Here is an 18875-nt window from a genome sequence, read left to right as displayed (position 1 = left end):
GCTCTAGGCACATGGGCTTCAGTAGTTGTGGCTTGCGGGCTCTAGAGCACAGGCTCAGTAGTTGTGACACAAGGGCTTAGTTGCTCCGCGGCATGTGGGATCTTCCCGGACCAGAGATTGAACCTGTGTCCCCTGCATTGGCAGGTGGACTCTCAACCACTGCGCCACCAGGGGAGTCCCTACAATGTTGTGTTAATTTCTGCTGTACAGCAAAGTGATTCAGTTATATGTATATATTCTTTTTAAATATTATTTTCCATTATGGTTTATCACAGGATATTGAATATAGGTCCCTGTGCTATACAGTAGGACCTTGTTGTTTATCCATTCTTTTTTTTTTTAATAGCTCGTATTTTGTGGGGTGATAGGGATTTAATGTATTTACTATTTGAAGTGCTTAACATAAATGAGGGTAATTATTATTTTTTTATAAATGTATTTATTTTTATTTATTTATTTTTTGCTGTACTGGGTCTTCGTTGCAGTGTGCAGACTTCTTATTGCAGTGGCTTCTCTTGCTGTGAAGCACGGGCTCTAGGCACTTCACTTGTTGTGGCTTCAGTTGTTGTGGCTTCAGCTGTGTGGCTCATGGGCTCTAGAGCACAGGCTCAGCAGTTGTGGTGCATGGGCTTAGTTGCTCTGTGGCACATGGGATCTTCCCGGATCAGGACTCAAACCCATGTCCCTTGCATTGGCAGGCAGATTCTTAACCACTGTGCCACGAGGGAAGCCCTATCCATTCTATATATAATGTTTGCATTTGCTAACCCCAAACTCCCACTCCAACCCTCCCCCACTCCCCCTCCCCCTTGATGACCACAAGTCTGTTCTCTATATCTGTGAGTCTGTTCCTGTTTTGTTGATAAGTTCATTTGTGTCATATTTTAGATTCCACATATAAGTGATACCATATGGTATTTGTCTTTCTCTTTCTGACTTACTTCACTTAGTATGATAATCTCTAGTTCCATCCATGTTGCTGCAAATGACATTATTTCATTCTTTTTTATGGCTGAGTAGTATTCCATTGTATGTACATACCACATCTTTATCCATTCATCTGTCAATGGGTACTTAGCTTTTCTCCATGTCTTGGCTATTGTGAATAGTGCTGCTATGAACATAGGGGTGTGGGAAGTATTAATAACTATCTCTCCTGTGTGTGGTCAGCCTGCGTCATTGGCCCCCCCTTCTGAGTCCCTGGTTCTAAGTTCTCAGGCCACTCCCAATAGGACCAGACTTCAAATGTGAACTCCATCATAACTGAAATTAAAATTTTACCCTTCCCAAGTCCCAGCTCCATTCCTACCTCCTCCTCCTCTGGAGAATGATGCTCGTCTGTTACTCTGAGCTCCCCATGATGAAAAGTGAATCCCAGATGCCACATGAGCACCAAGAGCCACTATTCCTTTCTAGCTTCACTAAGACTGACCAGGGTTCATAGCTGGTCCTTTGTGCCTGGTTGTGCCTCCCTCCTGAACCTCTGTGAGATTGGAGCTCAGCGCTGAACCCCAGCAAGCTGGCCCATGGTATGCCTCACCACATCATAAACACACCTCTTGCTCTACAATTTTAGGCCCCAGAACATCCAGAGCTAGTGCTACCTGCTCTGCCCCTTCAAATCAGATCCCTGTGGCCACTGACACCCGCATGAAACAAACTGAACTTTATCACATGCCACTCCACCACCCTCAACAAGATATTAGCAAGCTGTTACGCCTTCCAGTGAACAAAAAGCCACTGTACATCCCAGTCAGTAAATCCCTGGACAGCGAGCCACAAGTCTGCCTCTGCTCAAAATGTTTCCTCCTTTCTTAGTGTAATCGTTCAAAATGCCATTTTGTAAAGGAAGGAGGGAGTGCAAGGGGCAGAAACCCTTTGATAATAATGAAAGATACCTAACCTCTCTTGATGTAAAATATATATAAAATTAGGTCAGTTTTTTTGAGGGACACTCAGGTTACTTTCTGTTTTATTTTGTTCTGCTAATTTGTTTTAACCGCAGAAAAATATTTTTTTTTTAAATTAAGTTATTGGTAAGGATTAGGGTTTAGGGTATGGGTTAGGGTAGGGTTAGGGTTAGGGTAGAGGTTAGGATTAGGGTTCAGGTTAGGGTTAGCGTTAGGGTAAGGGTTAGGGTATGGCAACGGGTTGGGGTTAGGGTGTGGGTTAGGGTACAGGTTAGGGTTACGGTACGGCTTAGGGTTAGGGTACGGTTTAGGGCACGGATTTGGGTTAGGGTACGGGTTTAGGCCAGTTTTAAATCACAGAAGTATGCCTAAAATCTGACCATTATTTTCTACTCACTAGTCAACAGATGTGAAAATCTATTCTAATGTCAAGATTCTATTTAGATCAAGAAAGTTACTAGGAGACACAAGTTGACAAAGGGTCTAATTTGAGAGCATTGTCTAAGTCACAGCATGCAATGTAGTGATTAAATTTGGTTTTGATTGAGCAAATAGGCATAAAGGGGCTGCTTATAAGGTAACATTAGTCTCGTTAATGTCAAGGAAGATCAAGCTCTTAAAAATGAGTTCCCAGGGGCTTCCCTGGTGGCGCAGTGGTTGAGAGTCCGCGTGCCGATGTGGGGGACATGGGTTCGTGCCCCGGTCCAGGAGGATCCTGCATGCCACGGAGCGGCTGGGCCCGTGAGCCAGGGCCGCTGAGTCTGCACGTCTGGAGCCTGTGCTCCACAACGGGAGAGGCCACAACAGTGAGAGGCCCGCGTATCACCAAAAAAAAAAAAGAGTTCCCAGGGATGGTTCATAAGGAAAAATAATCTAAGGAAGGGAGAAAAGTAGGAGAGCTTATTGTTAATTATTTTAAACAATTTCAAATTCCTTAATTGCATTTGCGTGTGGAAAACCCATAGGGAAATGAATCATTCTCCATCTGTAGGTCTGGAGTCAGAGGCTGACATTGTTGATCTGGAGTTTATAAGAGATAAAGGGAAGTGACTGCATTTTGGACATGCGTAATTTCACTCAGCATAATGTTGCTCTGAAACCCATCTTCCAGGACTCTGTAAAAGACAGAAAGAAAAATGGAATTGCCTAGGAAAACATGAGTTCCTCCCAGGTATTAAGGTAGCTTTCCTAAGTATGGAAGGTCAATCAACAAGAAAAAAAAAATAGGACCAGGATTCCTTTTGTGTTGATGTAATGTGGAGCTTGCCTTAAGTGAAGGTCTGAAAGGAAAATCAGTCTGTGATGACCTACCACAATACATTTTTTAACTATTAAAACTATTATTCTGCACTCCCATTTACCATTGCAACAAAAAGAATAAAATACCTGGGAATAAACCTACCTAAGGAGACAAAAGACCTGTATGCAGAAAACTATAAGACATTGATGAAAGAAATTAAAGATGATACAGATGGAGAGATATACCATGTTCTTGGATTGGAAGAATCAATGTTGTGAAAATGACTATACTACCCAAAGCAATCTACAGATTCAATGCAATCCCTATCAAACTACCAATGCCATTTTTCATAGAACTAGAACCAAAAATTTCACAATTTGTATGCAAATACAAAAGACCCCGAATAGGCAAAGCAATCTTGAGAAAGAAAAACGGAGCTGGAAGAATCAGGCTCCCTGACTTCAGATTATACTACAAAGCTACAGTAATCAAGACAGTATGGTACTGGCACAAAAACAGAAAGATAGATAATGGAACAGGATAGAAAGCCCAGAGATAAACCCACGCACATATGGTCACCTTATCTTTCATAAAGGAGGCAAGAGTATACAATGGAGAAAAGACAGCCTCTTCAATAAGTGGTGCTGGGAAAACTAGATAGCTACATATAAAAGAATGAAATTAGAACACTCCCTAACACCATACACAAAAATAAACTCAAAATGGATTAGAGACCTAAATGTAAGACTGGACACTATAAAACTCTTAGAGGAAAACATAGGAAGAACACTCTTTGACATAAATCACAGCAAGATCCTTTTTGACCCACCTCCTAGAGGAATGGAAATAAAACAAAAATAAACAACTGGGACCTAATGAAGCTTAAAAGCAAAGGAAACCATAAACAAGACGAAAAGACAACCCTCAGAACGGGAGAAAATATTTGCAAATGAAGCGACTGACAAAGGATTAACCTCTAAAATTTACAAGAGCTCATGCAACTCAATATCAAAAAAACAAACAACCAAATCCAAAAATGGGCAGAAGACCTAATTAGACATTTCTCCAAAGATGATATACAGATTGCCAACAAACACATGAAAGAATGCTTAACATCACTAATCATTAGAGAAATGCAAATCAAAACTACAATGAGGTATCACCTCACACCAGTCAAAATGGCCATCATCAAAAAATCCACAAACAATAAATGCTGGAGAGGGTGTGGAGAAAAGAGAACCCTCTTGCACTGTTGATGGGAATGTAAATTGATACAGCCACTATGGAGAACAGTATGGAGGTTCCTTAAAATACTAAAAGTAGAACTACCATACAACCCAGCAATCCCACTACTGGGCATATACCCTGAGAAAACCGTAATTCAAAAAGAGTCCTGTACCACAATGTTCATTGCAGCTCTATTTACAATAACCAGGACGATGGACAACCTAAGTGTCCATCAACAGATGAATGGATGAAGAAGATGTGGCACATATATACAGTGGAATATTAGTCAGCCATAAAAAGAAAGGAAATTAAGTTATTTTTAGTGAGGTGGGTGGACCTAGAGTCTGTCATACAGAGTGAAGTAAGTCAGAAAGAGGAAAACAAACAATGTATGCTAACACATATATATGGAATCTAAAAAAAAAAAAAGTTTCTGAAGAACCTAGGGGCAGGACAGGAATAAAGACTCAGACGTAGAGAATGGACTTGAGGACACGGGGAGGGGGAAGGGTAAGCTGTGACAAAGTGAGAGAGTGGCATGGACATATATACACTACCAAATGTAAAATAGATGGCTAGTGGGAAGCAGCTGCATAGCACATGGAGATCAGCTCGGTTTTTTGCGACCACTTAGAGGGGTGGGATAAGGAGGGTGGGAGGGAGACATGAGCGTGGGGATATGGGGATATACATATGCATAGAGCTATTTCACTTTGTTATACAGCAGAAACTAACACAACATTGTAAAGCAATTATACTCCAATAAAGATGTAAAAAAAAAAAAAAAACTGTTATTCTGTATGTCTTCCTGACTCTCCTGGAGATTAGACACTACTTCTTTGTACCGATTGCAGTTGGGTCATGCCTCCAATACAGCAGGTATCATGATATTACAATGGCTTTAGCTTATCTGGCTGAAACTAAGATTGTCAGCTACTTAGAGTCAGGGACTATTTTTTCTGTGGTTTTTCAGTGCCTAGCATGGGGCCTGCCAATATGTATTGAATTCATTAATAATTTTATTCCATAAAGTAGTAGTATAATACCAATATAAGGTCAACATTTCTATCAGTAGAATGATTTAGAAATAGATTTAGTGATGACAACTAAAACTTGTTTCCTTTGGTCTTTTCTCTAAGATGGGATCAAATACAGCAGGTAGGATCATCTGTTTATGACTTTTAGAAGCACATTTTTTCAGGAATATGATTCATGGGAAAGAAAGGCCACTTTCATATAAAATTACTGTGTCACTGTGCAAAATTTAGTGGTAATTTAAACACTGCTTCTTTGAAATACATTTGCATTAGTGAGGCTTCTCCAGAGAAACAGAACTAAATATATACATAGAGAGAAAGAAAGATTTATTATAAGGAATTGGCTCATGTGATTATGGATACTGGCACGTCCAAGTCTACAGTGTGGGCCTACAGGCAGAGACCCAGGAGAGCTGACTGTGCAGATAAAATCCAAAGGCAGTCTGCTAGAGAAATACCTCTGATCTGGAGGAAGGTCAGTCTTTTTGCTCCATTCAGGCCTTCAACTGGTTGGATGAGGCCCACTCACATTATGGAGGGCAATCCGATTACCAATGAAAATGTTAATCTCATCCAAAAACACCTTTGCAAAAACACCCAGAACAATATTTGACCAGATATCTGGTCACCCTATGACCTAATCAAGTTAATATATAAAATTAACTATCATAACATTCATGTGGCAGATGGCAGTGTCTATATAGGCCTGTTCACTGTATATCTCTCTGCACAATGAAAGTTTGGAGTAAATCTCGATTCAGTAGACTACAGCTAGTTTTGTGTGACTGTGCTTGGTGTGGGCTTTTTTTTTTTTTGCGGTACGCGGGCCTGTCACTGCTGTGGCCTCTCCCGTTGCGGAGCACAGGCTCCGGACGCACAGGCTCAGCGGCCATGGCCCATGGGCCCAGCCGCTCCGCGGCATGTGAGATCTTCCCGGACCGGGGCACGAACCCGTGTCCCCTGCATCGGCAGGCGGACTCTCAACCACTGCGCCACCAGAGAAGCCCTTGGTGTGGGCTTTTGCTTCACAGAGACCTGGGTTCCAGGCCCTTCTACTACCCATATGATACTGAGCAAGTTATATAAAGTTTGCACATTTCAGTTTTTTAATTTGTATTTTAGGAATAATAATAATATCTACTTCATGGAGTCATTGTGAGGGTTAAAATTAAATGCATGTAAAGCACTTAGCTAGTACTGGGCACACAGTAAGAAGTCAATAAATGTTAATGATTGTTATAATTATTTCCACATGATTTTCTCCCCATTTAGCTGGTCAATTTCTCAAGACAAAGAATTTATTTTTAACCTGTCTCAATCACCCTCTATGCATAATCCATCATGTGCCTCTGATAAGTACTTGTGGGTTTAATTGGTCTCAGATTCTATGACTTTCCTTTTATGATGAGAATGCCAGGGGCAAGAATACATTTTAATAGCAGAATTTGGGGATTTCTCTGGTGGTCCAGTGGTTAAGAATCCATCTTGCAATGCAGGGACGCCGGTTCGATCCCTGGTTAGGGGAACTAAGATCCCGCATGCCACGGCGCAACTAAGCCCACGTGCCACAACTAGAGAGCCTGCGTGCCACAACTACAGAGCCCATGTGCTCTGGAGCCCATGCACCACAACTAGAGAGAAGCCTGCACACCACAATGAAAGATCCCACGTGCTGCAACTAAGACCCAACGCAGCCTAAAAAAAAAACTTAATAGCAGAATTTCTGTTTGTGTTTTTTTAAAGAACAAATGTGGCAAATAGTTCCTATGGTATTGAAGTAGTGGGAGAAGCTAGACAAAATCCGTGAAGCAGAAATAAGCTCTAAATAGGCTCTGGTGAAAAAAGATAAGTTCCTTCAAAGGAATAAATAAATTTGTAAATGGAAAGGTCTGGAGCACATGTGCAACATTCTGTGGGCTTCAGTTGCATAACAAAATTGATGTGAATTCTATCTGAAGAAACTCCAGATTGTTCTGAAGCAAATTCAAGATATCATATCATTCATTCTATATATAGTTCAATATTGCATCATTTTTTTAAGGACTTCCCTTTTTAAAAAGCTACAATACTATCCTCTCCAAAGTCAGGAAAAATTCCTTAATACTACTAATACCCAGTGTTCACATTTTCCTTACTGTAATTGTAAAAACTTTTTCTTAAAACAGTTTGTTCAAATCTAGGTACAAACAAGGTCCATATGTTGTTATTGATTGATATATATTTTGAGGGCTTTTTTCTTTAATCTATAAGTTTCCCCTGGATCTCTCTCTTTTTAAAAAGCTTGGAATTTTATTGTTGAAGAAAAAGGTTGTAGTCCTGCAGAAGTCCTCACTGTCTAGATTTTGCTGATTGAATATCCATGGACTCATTAAACATATTCTTCCAGCGGTGTATCTGAGACTTGATCATATTTAGCTTTTTTGTTTTTTGGTGGAGGACAAAACCACCTCATAGATGTTTATAAACTTCCATCAGAAGGTACATGTCTGGTTGTCTTCTTGGGATGCAAGTAGCCTTTGTTGAGCAATACCTATATAGTGATACTCTATGATTTCTTCCTAATTTATTGGCTATAATAGTATAAAAGAGAAACTTCCCTCATAACTATTAGGTTATTCTGAGGTACAGGTCATAATAGTATCCTTGACTACTGAAATTGTGCTTTCATTAAGATTTTAGTACTTATATTTTATGTTTGACATTATATTGCAGAATCAATCCTTTCTCACCACTGTCCGCTGCTGGACTGTGTCCGTAGTCTCTGTACTACACTTTTATATCATAAAATAGATGCTCATTTTTCAGTTATGATTGATGAAGGAATGTCGTACCTAGTTTGCAAAAATGATCAACCAAAATTTTAATTTATACCCCAATGTTGATTTTTTTACTCTGTACCAATGTCCTATTATTATGGATAAAGAGGTAATGAATGTATTCATGTACATACCTTTTTATTTCTTTTGAATTATTTGTGATAAATTCCTCATGGAACAAAGGACTCGATTATATTTACGTCTATTGTTCTTTGTTGCCATATTCCTTTCCAAAAGGATAGTATTAATTTACAGTGCCATCAAGAATGAGTACATAATTTCACTTCAACACTGACAATTGTTATAATAAAAAGATATACTTTGCTATTTCAGTAGATGTAAACTGTTACTTTAAAGTTGCTTTCACTTGCATTCTTTGGATGGATTACTATCAAGGATGAACATTTTTTTGCCCATGAATTTGTATACTAACTATGTTCCTTGGGTAGAAGAGAGATTTTTCTTGAACTATTAAAAGGCATGTCTGGACAACATAACTACATAATGGGAGCACAGAATTTCAGAATCTGGTGAAGTCTCAGTCTTCATAAATTGGCTTACTAGGAGTGGATATAAATGTTTCTGTTTTTAATTTCCTTTTCTGTGATTGGAGCAGAGGGTACTGTCTAGGAAGGAAGATTCCCAGAGGGTTTGAATATATGATAACATTTCCTCCCATTTTTTTTCTGTTGGAAAACCCAGTGGATTTAACAACCAGTCCTTTGGCCATCCAGTTACAAGTCAATGTACTGACTGCTCCGCTGGGAAGATGACTTTCCAAGCCAAACAGTGGCTCTGGCCTCATCCACAGAAGCAAGCAAGAAGAGGCCGCGGCGCAGGAGAAAGCATTTACAGAGTAGCTACCTAGACCTAGCTGTAGGCTAGACCAGGTGTACTAGTCAGGGTTCTCAGCGTCAAGCCACCAAATTGACTTGAGCTGATTTAAAACTGACAAGGATTTTTGCTTATCCATTTTGAACAGTGTACTGGCTTTGGCAATTTTCTTAACCCATAGAGACACAGACACAATGAGAGAATGCCCAGTTGACAATGATGTTGTATCTCCCATGGATTTTACTTCTAGGAAATTTTTTTAAATGTTTTTAACTGATTTTACTTCTACTTAATCTCCAAACAGTAGAATACACAATGACTTCTAGGAAATTTAATCAATTGTTTTCCTTAGTATACAATAGAGTTTTCTTTCTTTAATCGGCACCTTAGTGCCCAATTAAATAATAAGCCTGCTAATTAAAAAAGTAATAATAACATGGAATTAGCTTTCAAAAACTAGTGAACTTATCAAAAGATTAGGCATTAGGAAACCCTAACTTTAAACCTAGCTTGTGAATGATGCACTCTCCATGCTATTTCTTCCATTTCTGAAACTAACGTAAAACTGGAAATGAAGTCAAAATAATTAATAGCTAAAAGTTTAGTAATCACTCACAAGTAGTAGTACATGCCATAAGGAGAGACTCTTGAAGAATGAGAAATAAGATTGCCCTCTGGGTTTTAAAACAAAGATCAACACTGAGATGCACCTTAAAGAAACAAAATAGCCTGCTACCTAATTAATAGAGTAAAGGTAAGAATGGTAGTGAGACTTGGTTTGCCCCCAAAATATAGGAAAATGAGATTCACAGTGTAAACATTGACAGAGTCCAGTCAATTTGTGTCTTGAGGAAAGAAAACCCAGCCAGCTTCTACTTAGTATCTGGTCTGCCTGGTAGGTATTTTCTTAGAGCAGAAATGCATGCATTGGGCTGTCTGAACATAATGCCATTAAATATGTCTCTCATAAATACCTACTCTTCAAGGTATATTCTGATTGTTTGGTTTCTTATGGGGTTTCCATTCAGAGAATGAGAGGAAGAAAACTTAAACAATGGTCTCCCCAATCCCTGAAGGTTTTACTTCTCATTGTAAATTAATAAAGTACCTTTCTGATCTCATATATCAGTCTTTTGGGAGGTTTGCTAAATTGAACATCCCCAGTCTGATCAACTTCAAAATATTGATGAAATGTTTTCTAATCTGGAACTTTTGGAGAAGACTCTAGGAAACAGTTAAATTCTCCAAGTCTTCCCCAGATAATCTCCTCTGCATTTATAAATGTCAAACAAACCTTTTCTATTCTAAATTGTCTACACCCTTACTAGTGAGCACAGTGCACTCCAGGTCAGTTACAGAATATAAAGAGAATGGTGGATGCACAGGGATGACATCCAGAAGTTAACTTCCTTTTCTGTCTTCAGGTGAAACAGGCCTCACTTGCCCCACCTCCCTTGATCTGTGTGGTAGCAAATACAGCTCCTAGCACATAGTAGGCCCTCACTTAATATATGTTGAAATGATGGCTGCTCTTGTGCATGTTTGATGGTCTCTCACAAAGGACAAGGAGGCAACTCGCCATCTGGGAGTATTTTCGTGACTGTGTATGACTGGACAATTTAGTCTTAAGAGTATGGCCCTAAAGACAGCAGAACTTCCCACAACTTGGGTGACTTCTTTTTTTTTTTTTTTTTTAATAGATACTTCTCAGGTTCCCAGGGGGAAAAAACAATGCAAAGAAATGAGGATCATACAATCATCACCAGTTCTGGGCCTCTCTGGGGTACTTGCTAGTGATTCAGTCCTCCGCTTCCAAGTCCCTTCTGCCTTCCACCAGGGTCCCAGGGGATTCCCAGCCCACTTGCTCCAGGCCTCAGCAACCACAATAGCTCCTAATTTGGCTGCCCCCCCCACTAATTCTGATCTCCCTGCATGGAATGGTGAGGAAAGCTCCAGCTTCAGGTGTGTTCCTACTACTCTCTGAGCTCAGATCCTTGCCTGCAGCCACCTTGAACCTGTGAAAAGGTGACCATGGGGCAGGCTGCATCCCTTCCTAAATGCTAATGTAAGACCCAGGATTAATTATCACCAGAGAGCTGTGTGGCCACACACAGCCTTAGGGCCACAGGTGTTGCTCAGAACCCCGGAGAGAGAACAGGCAGGTATCTCTTCCCTGCTGCTGCTTTGGGATGAGGTTGCTTAGTGCTGCTGCAGGCTGACACCTCCACTGGTCCCACGGGGTTCAGATAGAGCCAAAAGTCCCACTGCAAACTTGAATGGACCAGGAAGCAGAAATGCATGCACATTTCTGCTGTCCCCAAAAAAGAGCCAGACTAGGACCTCAGCTAAGAAAATTTCCTGGCCCTGACCCAGATGCCACACATATATATCTTCCAAAGGTCTTCCTAATGCTACATATGGATAACATGTACTGCTTCTCTCACCACATCCAGGGAATTTCTGCTTTTCGCCTAATCAAATTTTCCTGCTTTGGCACAGGGGTGAGGGATATCCAATCCTGGGAGGCCTACTGCATTTTGTTAAATAAAAGTGAACTTTGTAGTTGGCAGATTTGTTGATTTACATGTGGGTGCTAAGCAACAGCCTTTAAAAGATACATAGCACTGTAATCATAGCATTTGCATTTCCTTTACTATTAAGGATGGTGTTGGGTAATGACCTAGACATTTAGGTTGCTAAATTGGAGGCTAGCTTTTTATCAGAAGTGGAGAGAAAGAAATAGTAGATGAGGCGCAAAAGTAGAGAAGCAAAATACAATGCCAAAAGTTTTCAACATTTGGTATTTGGATTTTGGGCATTAAAATTATATAAAAGTAAACACAGTTTAAAAGTATATAAAATGTTACTTTTGTAACTTAAGATTCTTGGTTGGGCTGAATACCAGAGTGTGTGAATTAAATTGGATGCAGTGGATTAAAAAATCAATCAGGGCCAAGCAAACAGTGTATAATCACAGCTTTTCTAGCTCCTAAATGATTACTGTACTCATGTTGTAGATTGTGGGAAATAACATGAAAACTAATGAACGATTTTAAGAAAAACAAAGAATAAATCCAAAGAAATATTTTATAATCTGGGAATACACCTAGTTTGTCAAATAGTGCAAAAGAAAATTAAATTTATAAATATAATTGTATCTGACAAATTCCTGACTGTAAATCCAGAGAAGGCACAATATTAAGGAAGTGATAAAATAATCGAATCAATTCTAGCATCCTTGAAGCAACCTGAATATTGATTAACTGTTATTGATAATTTAAAATCCAATGGTGTATTTTTTCATATCTGGGAGTTTATATTAAAGATAAATCATATTTTTGGATGAATTAGCAAGGAGGTAATGATCTTTCCTTAATGAAATACATCAGCTCACATCTTGAGTCTTCTGAAAGCTTTCTTAGACTACACAGTTTAACATTTCCTCAGACTGTGGTCATACAAAATGAAATAGCTATCTTAAAATCATCTGCTTATTTTTCCTGAAGTAGACATTCAAAACAGGATAATTTAGTGGATTCGAGGTTTGTGGGCTTTGAGCCTCAGCTGTGTCTTGGCATTCAACCTTAAACCAGTTAATTACCAAACTGTCATCTAATTTTACAACGACCTTAAAGTCTCCAGTGAACAGTTAGTGCTCTAGTGGTTTGGAATGTAGGTGAGATGAAGTGAAATTCTATTGAACTTACCTACATGTAAAATCAACATTATTTTCCTCTTAGCTTTGTTTCAGGTACAATAGTAAAAGTCAGCAGATTATTTTCTTTACCCCGTAAGGTAGCGGTCCTCACCATTGCTATGAGGGAAGTGTGTCCAAGGGCATCAACCACCTAAGGAAGCCCAGGGCCAGAACTGAGGGTCTTACTTTCAGTTTTGATTCACTTTTTCCCCCACATTTTGATGGTAAGTTCAAAGCTAATTTGCATTACCGCTGAATCAGTATTATACCATGAGTTCTGTTTTAGCCTTAAAGGGGTTTTTCCACTCAAGTAATCCTGAGAGAACAAAGGTTGCTATCACGTAAAATTCTTTTAAAATAGAAAACCGTTGAAAACTGTACTCACAGTAATCAGATTGTACACCATTATTAAATATACAGTGTGATACATGATTTTCTGGCTTCTGTTGATTCACTGGCTTTCAAAGACCTCACTCTCTGAATAAGGAAATAAAGGTAATTGCTTGCAGAGAGGGAAACTGAAACTAATTGGGGTTACAGAGAAGAAAGATAGGTGAGAGCAAGATGTTGAAGATCTTCTCTTATCCACAGAGATGATATTGTTGGAGAAAAAATATATACAAAGGAGTAACAGACTTTGAGCCCCTCGGCACTGTATATTCACAAAAGATGTCTTTTACTCCACAATTATTTTCTCTAAGCACCGTATTGAGGAGATGTCCCCATTTATTAATAATTAAATTTGTTATAAGAAAGCTTCTCTATTAGTTACAAGAATGTATAGTGTTAAATAGTGTGCTTATTGCATCACAGTTAAACTGCATCTTTCTATAAGTAGCCACATTTAATCTAATTAAGCATATTTAGAAATTCGAGACAGGTGAATAAAGAGGAATTAAAGAGCAGGCTGTATTTGCTCACTTCTCGTAATTATTATTAATTATCGATAATATTAAATAAATAGTAAACTATTTAAATAAATAGTAAAATTAATAAGCATCAAAGTTATATTAAAACTGGTGATCAATAGCAGCAAGTGCCCCACTTTGAAGAACACAAGTACTTTCTGTCATTCTCCCAAGTTGGATTCAGTGATGCATCTTTTTGGACTCTGACCCAAGGGGCAGGGAGAGGCCCAAAACTGGGATTCTGGGAAAGGGCAGACAGGGCAAGAGGAAGAAGGGAAATCCAGGAAAAAGAGACTCCTGTTAGACCTGCGCGGTCTCCTAGGAGTTTCGACTCGCCCAGGAAACAACAAGAGTCGGAAGTCGATGCAAAACGCAAGAGGTTTATTGAAGGCCGGTGCACCGAGGTTCCTTGGTCCTCACGCAGGAGGTCGAAGAAGGAACCCTTTTGGGCGCGAATATGTCAGTTTTATAGGTTCCCACTTCCCCGTATGTAAATTATAGATTTGGTTGTGTTCTCCTGCTGATTGGTCCCGGCTTAGGCTCGGACCAGAGAGGGAACTTGTCCCCAGCTGCCTGATTGGTCTTTGACAGACACCTTTTTTACATTTTGTTATCTCCCTCCTTCTCCCCAGCTTCCTGATTGGTCTTTGACAGACACCTTTTTTACATTTTGTTATCTCCCTCCTTCTTGGAAGGGGGCCGGACATCCTGGAAATTCACCCATTGTCTAAGAAGCCCCTATTGTCTGGAGAGTTCTTAATCATTAGCTGGAACAATGTCCCTCGAGTCCCACACTCCCAGGTTCCAACCGGAGACAAATGCCACCTGTATGTTCTACAAAGAGCCGCTATGAGAACTATTAAGACTCTGAGACATTCATGTGTCCATGATCCAGCCTCAAAGAAGAAGAGGTTCTTTCTGGTACTGGACCAGCACACCCACCCTGATGCTGAGGAACATGAGAGCATGTTTAGGGGTCAGTAGTGGAGTTTTCATTTTAGGGAAGATAATGGGGACAATATCGAAACTACAAATGAAGTACTGTATCAGAGTTTAAATAGCAACTTGATAAAACGCAACAGATGGAGCTAAAACCGATGGATGCAACCTAAAAACTGGTATCTCTCCCAATATACTATTTAATTAATTAACACAGGAGAAAAGTTGCATTTTCTTGTCTGGCATATCAAAACAATTCAGTAAAGTAAAAACAAGATGCCATTCAGAATTCTAATGCAACTTTGTGGAGCACTTATATTCTTTAAAGCTGTCATTAATTACTGAGTTGGACTAAGGCCTATTCATAAGAATTCACATGCAGTATTATATTATTCAAGGTTAAATTAGATTTACATCTTTCTGTAAAGATACATTAATAAAAACAACATATAATAATACAGAGGAAAACATACACATATGTGCGTGTTTGAAAAGTTGTTTACTTTCCTATTGAGATTGTGAGGGGATTTTTTTCCTCTTTTTTTCCACAGGACAGTGGAAAGCCACAGAGTGATGCATCTAACAGTAATCTCCCCTTTGTTTACAATGATAATATTGATCTGCCATTATATGACTGAATTGAATTTCTGGTCATGCTGGTGAATTCACTGAACTACCTGTTCTCTCCTGTCCTGTTTTGGGGCTGGAAATGCAAGCTATGGTCATGGGATAAAGTTTTCTTCTGTGTAAAGCTAACAACCACCTCTGAAGGTTGAGGCTATGACTTTACACTCATCAATAACTGGATAAAAATCGAATGAGCTAAGTAATAAAACATGTACCCATCACCTCCCCATCTCCTCCCCTCTTGGCACATAGATACACACATACATGCATAAATACACATACACACTGACAAACCTTATCAGCCCTGCCTTGTGTAGATGAGGTGCAGTCTCCTTTTCTGCAGACAGGATGTTTCTTCATGCAAGGTCACTGAATATGTATACGATGATTGGCAAGAAGCATTGCTCCATCTAAAAAAGTTACCACGTCCCAGTTGAAACTTTGAGGATCTGGTCAGTGAACAAGCAGGTCTGAAGTTGGAGGTGACAGAACTACGAAATTTTTAAATTTTATCTTCTTACAGACCTTCTTTACTCTATGTACCAGTAATTTCTGAATACTTTCACATATAATACTTTTATTATATTTAAGATGACAGACATAAAATTGTGTTACTTTAATAACTTCATTCTAAGATGGTGCCCAGGCCTTAAACTATGAACTCCCTGAGTGCAAGGTGTGTGGGAATGTTAGCCCAGGCACCTAGCACAATGACTAGCATTTGCTTAATGTTCAAAAAACATTTGTTAAATAACTGAATGGTGGCAGAAGAGGTGAGGGTGGAAGGAAAGAGGTAGAATGTAGCATCTGGGCCAGAATAGGAAAGTCCTTAGTAAGATTTTATGAATGGGTCTTATAAAACTATCAATGATATATTGACTGTAATGACAGATTTATGATGTATTTGACTAGGAATTATCTAGAGGAAATGAATTACCAGAATAGTAACATTAGTCTATAAAGTCTTTGAGGAAATCACTACTGTAGAAGACAATACCTCTTATTTCATTTGTCTTTCTCACCTAGTAAGTCATCATCTTCTTTTATCCCTTTTTGACTCATAAAAGTCCAATTCACCACTCTAGAAGATTCCCTGATTTCTTCATTAGTCACTTAAAAGTTGTTTACATTTTACAAAATAGCTGGTCAAACAAATACTTGAGCTCTTGAGCTACACAAACTGAGACCCTGACCTACAGAAGAATACAGTGTCATAGGGAAGACAGACATTAAAGAGATTTCTGCAAGCAATTACATGACTACCAGTGTGTACAGTACTTGGAGAGGTATGGGACACTGGGAATGCTTAATGGGGAGAGTGCAAAATTACCTGGACGGCTGACTCAGCACTTGTTTGGGGCACCAGCAGAGGCTCAAGAAAAAAAAAAAGAGAGAGAGAATAGGGCAGCATGTATGAGACAGAGACAGAGGGGGATAATTTGAATCAGAAGAAAATCTAAAAAGAAGTTATTCAGGATATGTATACATTTTGCTGTATGTTATTTCAAAAAAAATGGTAAATGTTTCACACTTTTTTGTGTGTGTTTGAATTCATATTTAGTTGGGGGCTGGCAGCCACTGAGATCTTTTAAGTGCGTAGGATTTATAAATGTCTTAACACAGCTCTACAAGGGGACCTGACCTTCTCTGAAGGGTAACTTTTAAGCTGAGACTTAAATGATGAAGAAGAATTGTAACAGGGAAGAGCCAAACCTGACTACATGTTGGATCTGTTTCTTTTACCTTAACCTTTGCTTTCCGCTGCTTTTGTTCACTAAAAGGATACTGTCTATACATAATGGCCTGCCTCGGGGAACCCTGCCCCTCTGCCTGAATGTTAAACCAAAGTGCCTTTGTTCAGTCAAACATCCGGACCCTCTCCAACTGTGGATGGCTACAAGAAAGAAGAAATGAACACATCCCCTCCCCGAGGCTGGCCATTCCAGGTGATATGTGCAAAACTTATGGCCTTTTTACTTTACTTCCTCATCTCCTCCCATTCTCTGTGCTATAAAAGAAACTGGCATCCAAACTCCGATAAGATGGTTATTTTGAGACTTTAGTCTGCCATCTTCTCGGTCTGCGGGCTTTCTGAATAAAGTCGTATTCCTTGCCTCAGCACCTCGTCTCTGATTCACTGGCAGCTTGGACTCGGTAACAGAATTAGTCAAGTAAGACGGTAGAGGATATCAGAAGAGATTTCCAAACAGAGGTACATGCTGCATGTGAAATGACCCACAAGCGGCTGAGACCACAGCCTCATTCACCTCTTTCCTCTCCTCTGTAGGGAGTCACTTCCGAAGGCCAACTCATCCAGATCTTGTCATATATGTACAACAAATGGCTGTCTTGCTGTGAGAGCCATGTCAGGATATTAACCACAGGCAAGTGGGCAATCACAGTAACATAGATACAGAGTTCATTTTGGTACAGCTTTATTTATGTAAGAGAAGAATTTCTGGGGCTTCCCTGGTGGTGCAGTGGTTAAGAATCCGCCTGCCAATGCAGGAGACACGGGTTTGAGCCCTGGTCCGGGAAGATCCCATGCCGCGGAGCAACTAAGCCCGTGCACCAAAACTACTGAGCCTGTGTTCTAGAGCCCGCGAGCCACAGCTACTGAGCCTGCATGCCACAACTACTGAAGCCCATGCGCCTAGAGCCCATGCTCTGCAACAGGAGAAGCCACCACAATGAGAAGCCCACACACCGCAACAAAGAGTAGCTCCCACTTGCTGCAACTGGAGAAAGCCCGCGCGCCGCAACGAAGACCCAATGCAGCCCCAAAATTTCTGAACACATACTGTGTGCCAGGCCCTAGGCTACCCAATGATTTCCTACTCTGGGTTCTTGTAGGGCCACTGCCAGATCTCAGATGTCTTCAGTTGAGATCTTTCTCTCACCTGACTCCCGGAGAAGTGTGGCTTCTCCTCCTGGCTGCATTCTGTTTCTGCCCCAGCATCCTATCTCCCCTGATCCCAAACCAACCCAGCCACTGTCTTCAGTCCATCCCAGAGAACTTCTTCTCAGCCTTCCTGAGCACTAAGCAGCAACAGGCTTTATACCTGTTATCCAGGATTATCCAGGATTCTGCCCCACTGCACCCTCACCTGCTCTCTGATATCCCCTGGCTGTTATTACTGTGAATCTCCCAGACTCTTCCTTAGTGGAAAGCTATTACCAAAAACCCCTCAAACAAGCAGCCACTTTCTTCCTGTTTCCCATACAGAAATCTCTTTGAATTAGTATTTCTCAATATTCAACTTCCAACCCATTCTACTTCTTGCAACCTTAACAAACAGCTCTCTCTTTGACTCAGCGTGTTTTCTTGCTCACAGTTTTTTTCCTCCTTTCACATACTGCCTAACCTGGCTTCAGCCTTTACTCGTTGTTTTGTTTCCTTCCAGTTTAATCTCGTACTCATACAAATTAACATCTATACTCATTGTAAAGTAGTGAAAAACATATGTCATTGTGGTAGTGGTAAAGAAATCACATAATCTTCCGATTAGATTATCTGGAGCTCATCGTTATTTTAAAACTAATCTTTATGACTTATAAAATGAATGATTGTCTTATGTTTTCCTTTATTCCTTCTATTCAGAAAAGATTGAAGGTGGCTTAAAAATATATACAAAGTATA

This window comes from Delphinus delphis, chromosome 4 (assembly GCF_949987515.2).
Source record: "Delphinus delphis chromosome 4, mDelDel1.2, whole genome shotgun sequence".
NCBI classification, from domain to species: Eukaryota; Metazoa; Chordata; class Mammalia; order Artiodactyla; family Delphinidae; genus Delphinus; species Delphinus delphis.
Note: the sequence above shows the minus strand (reverse complement) of the source record.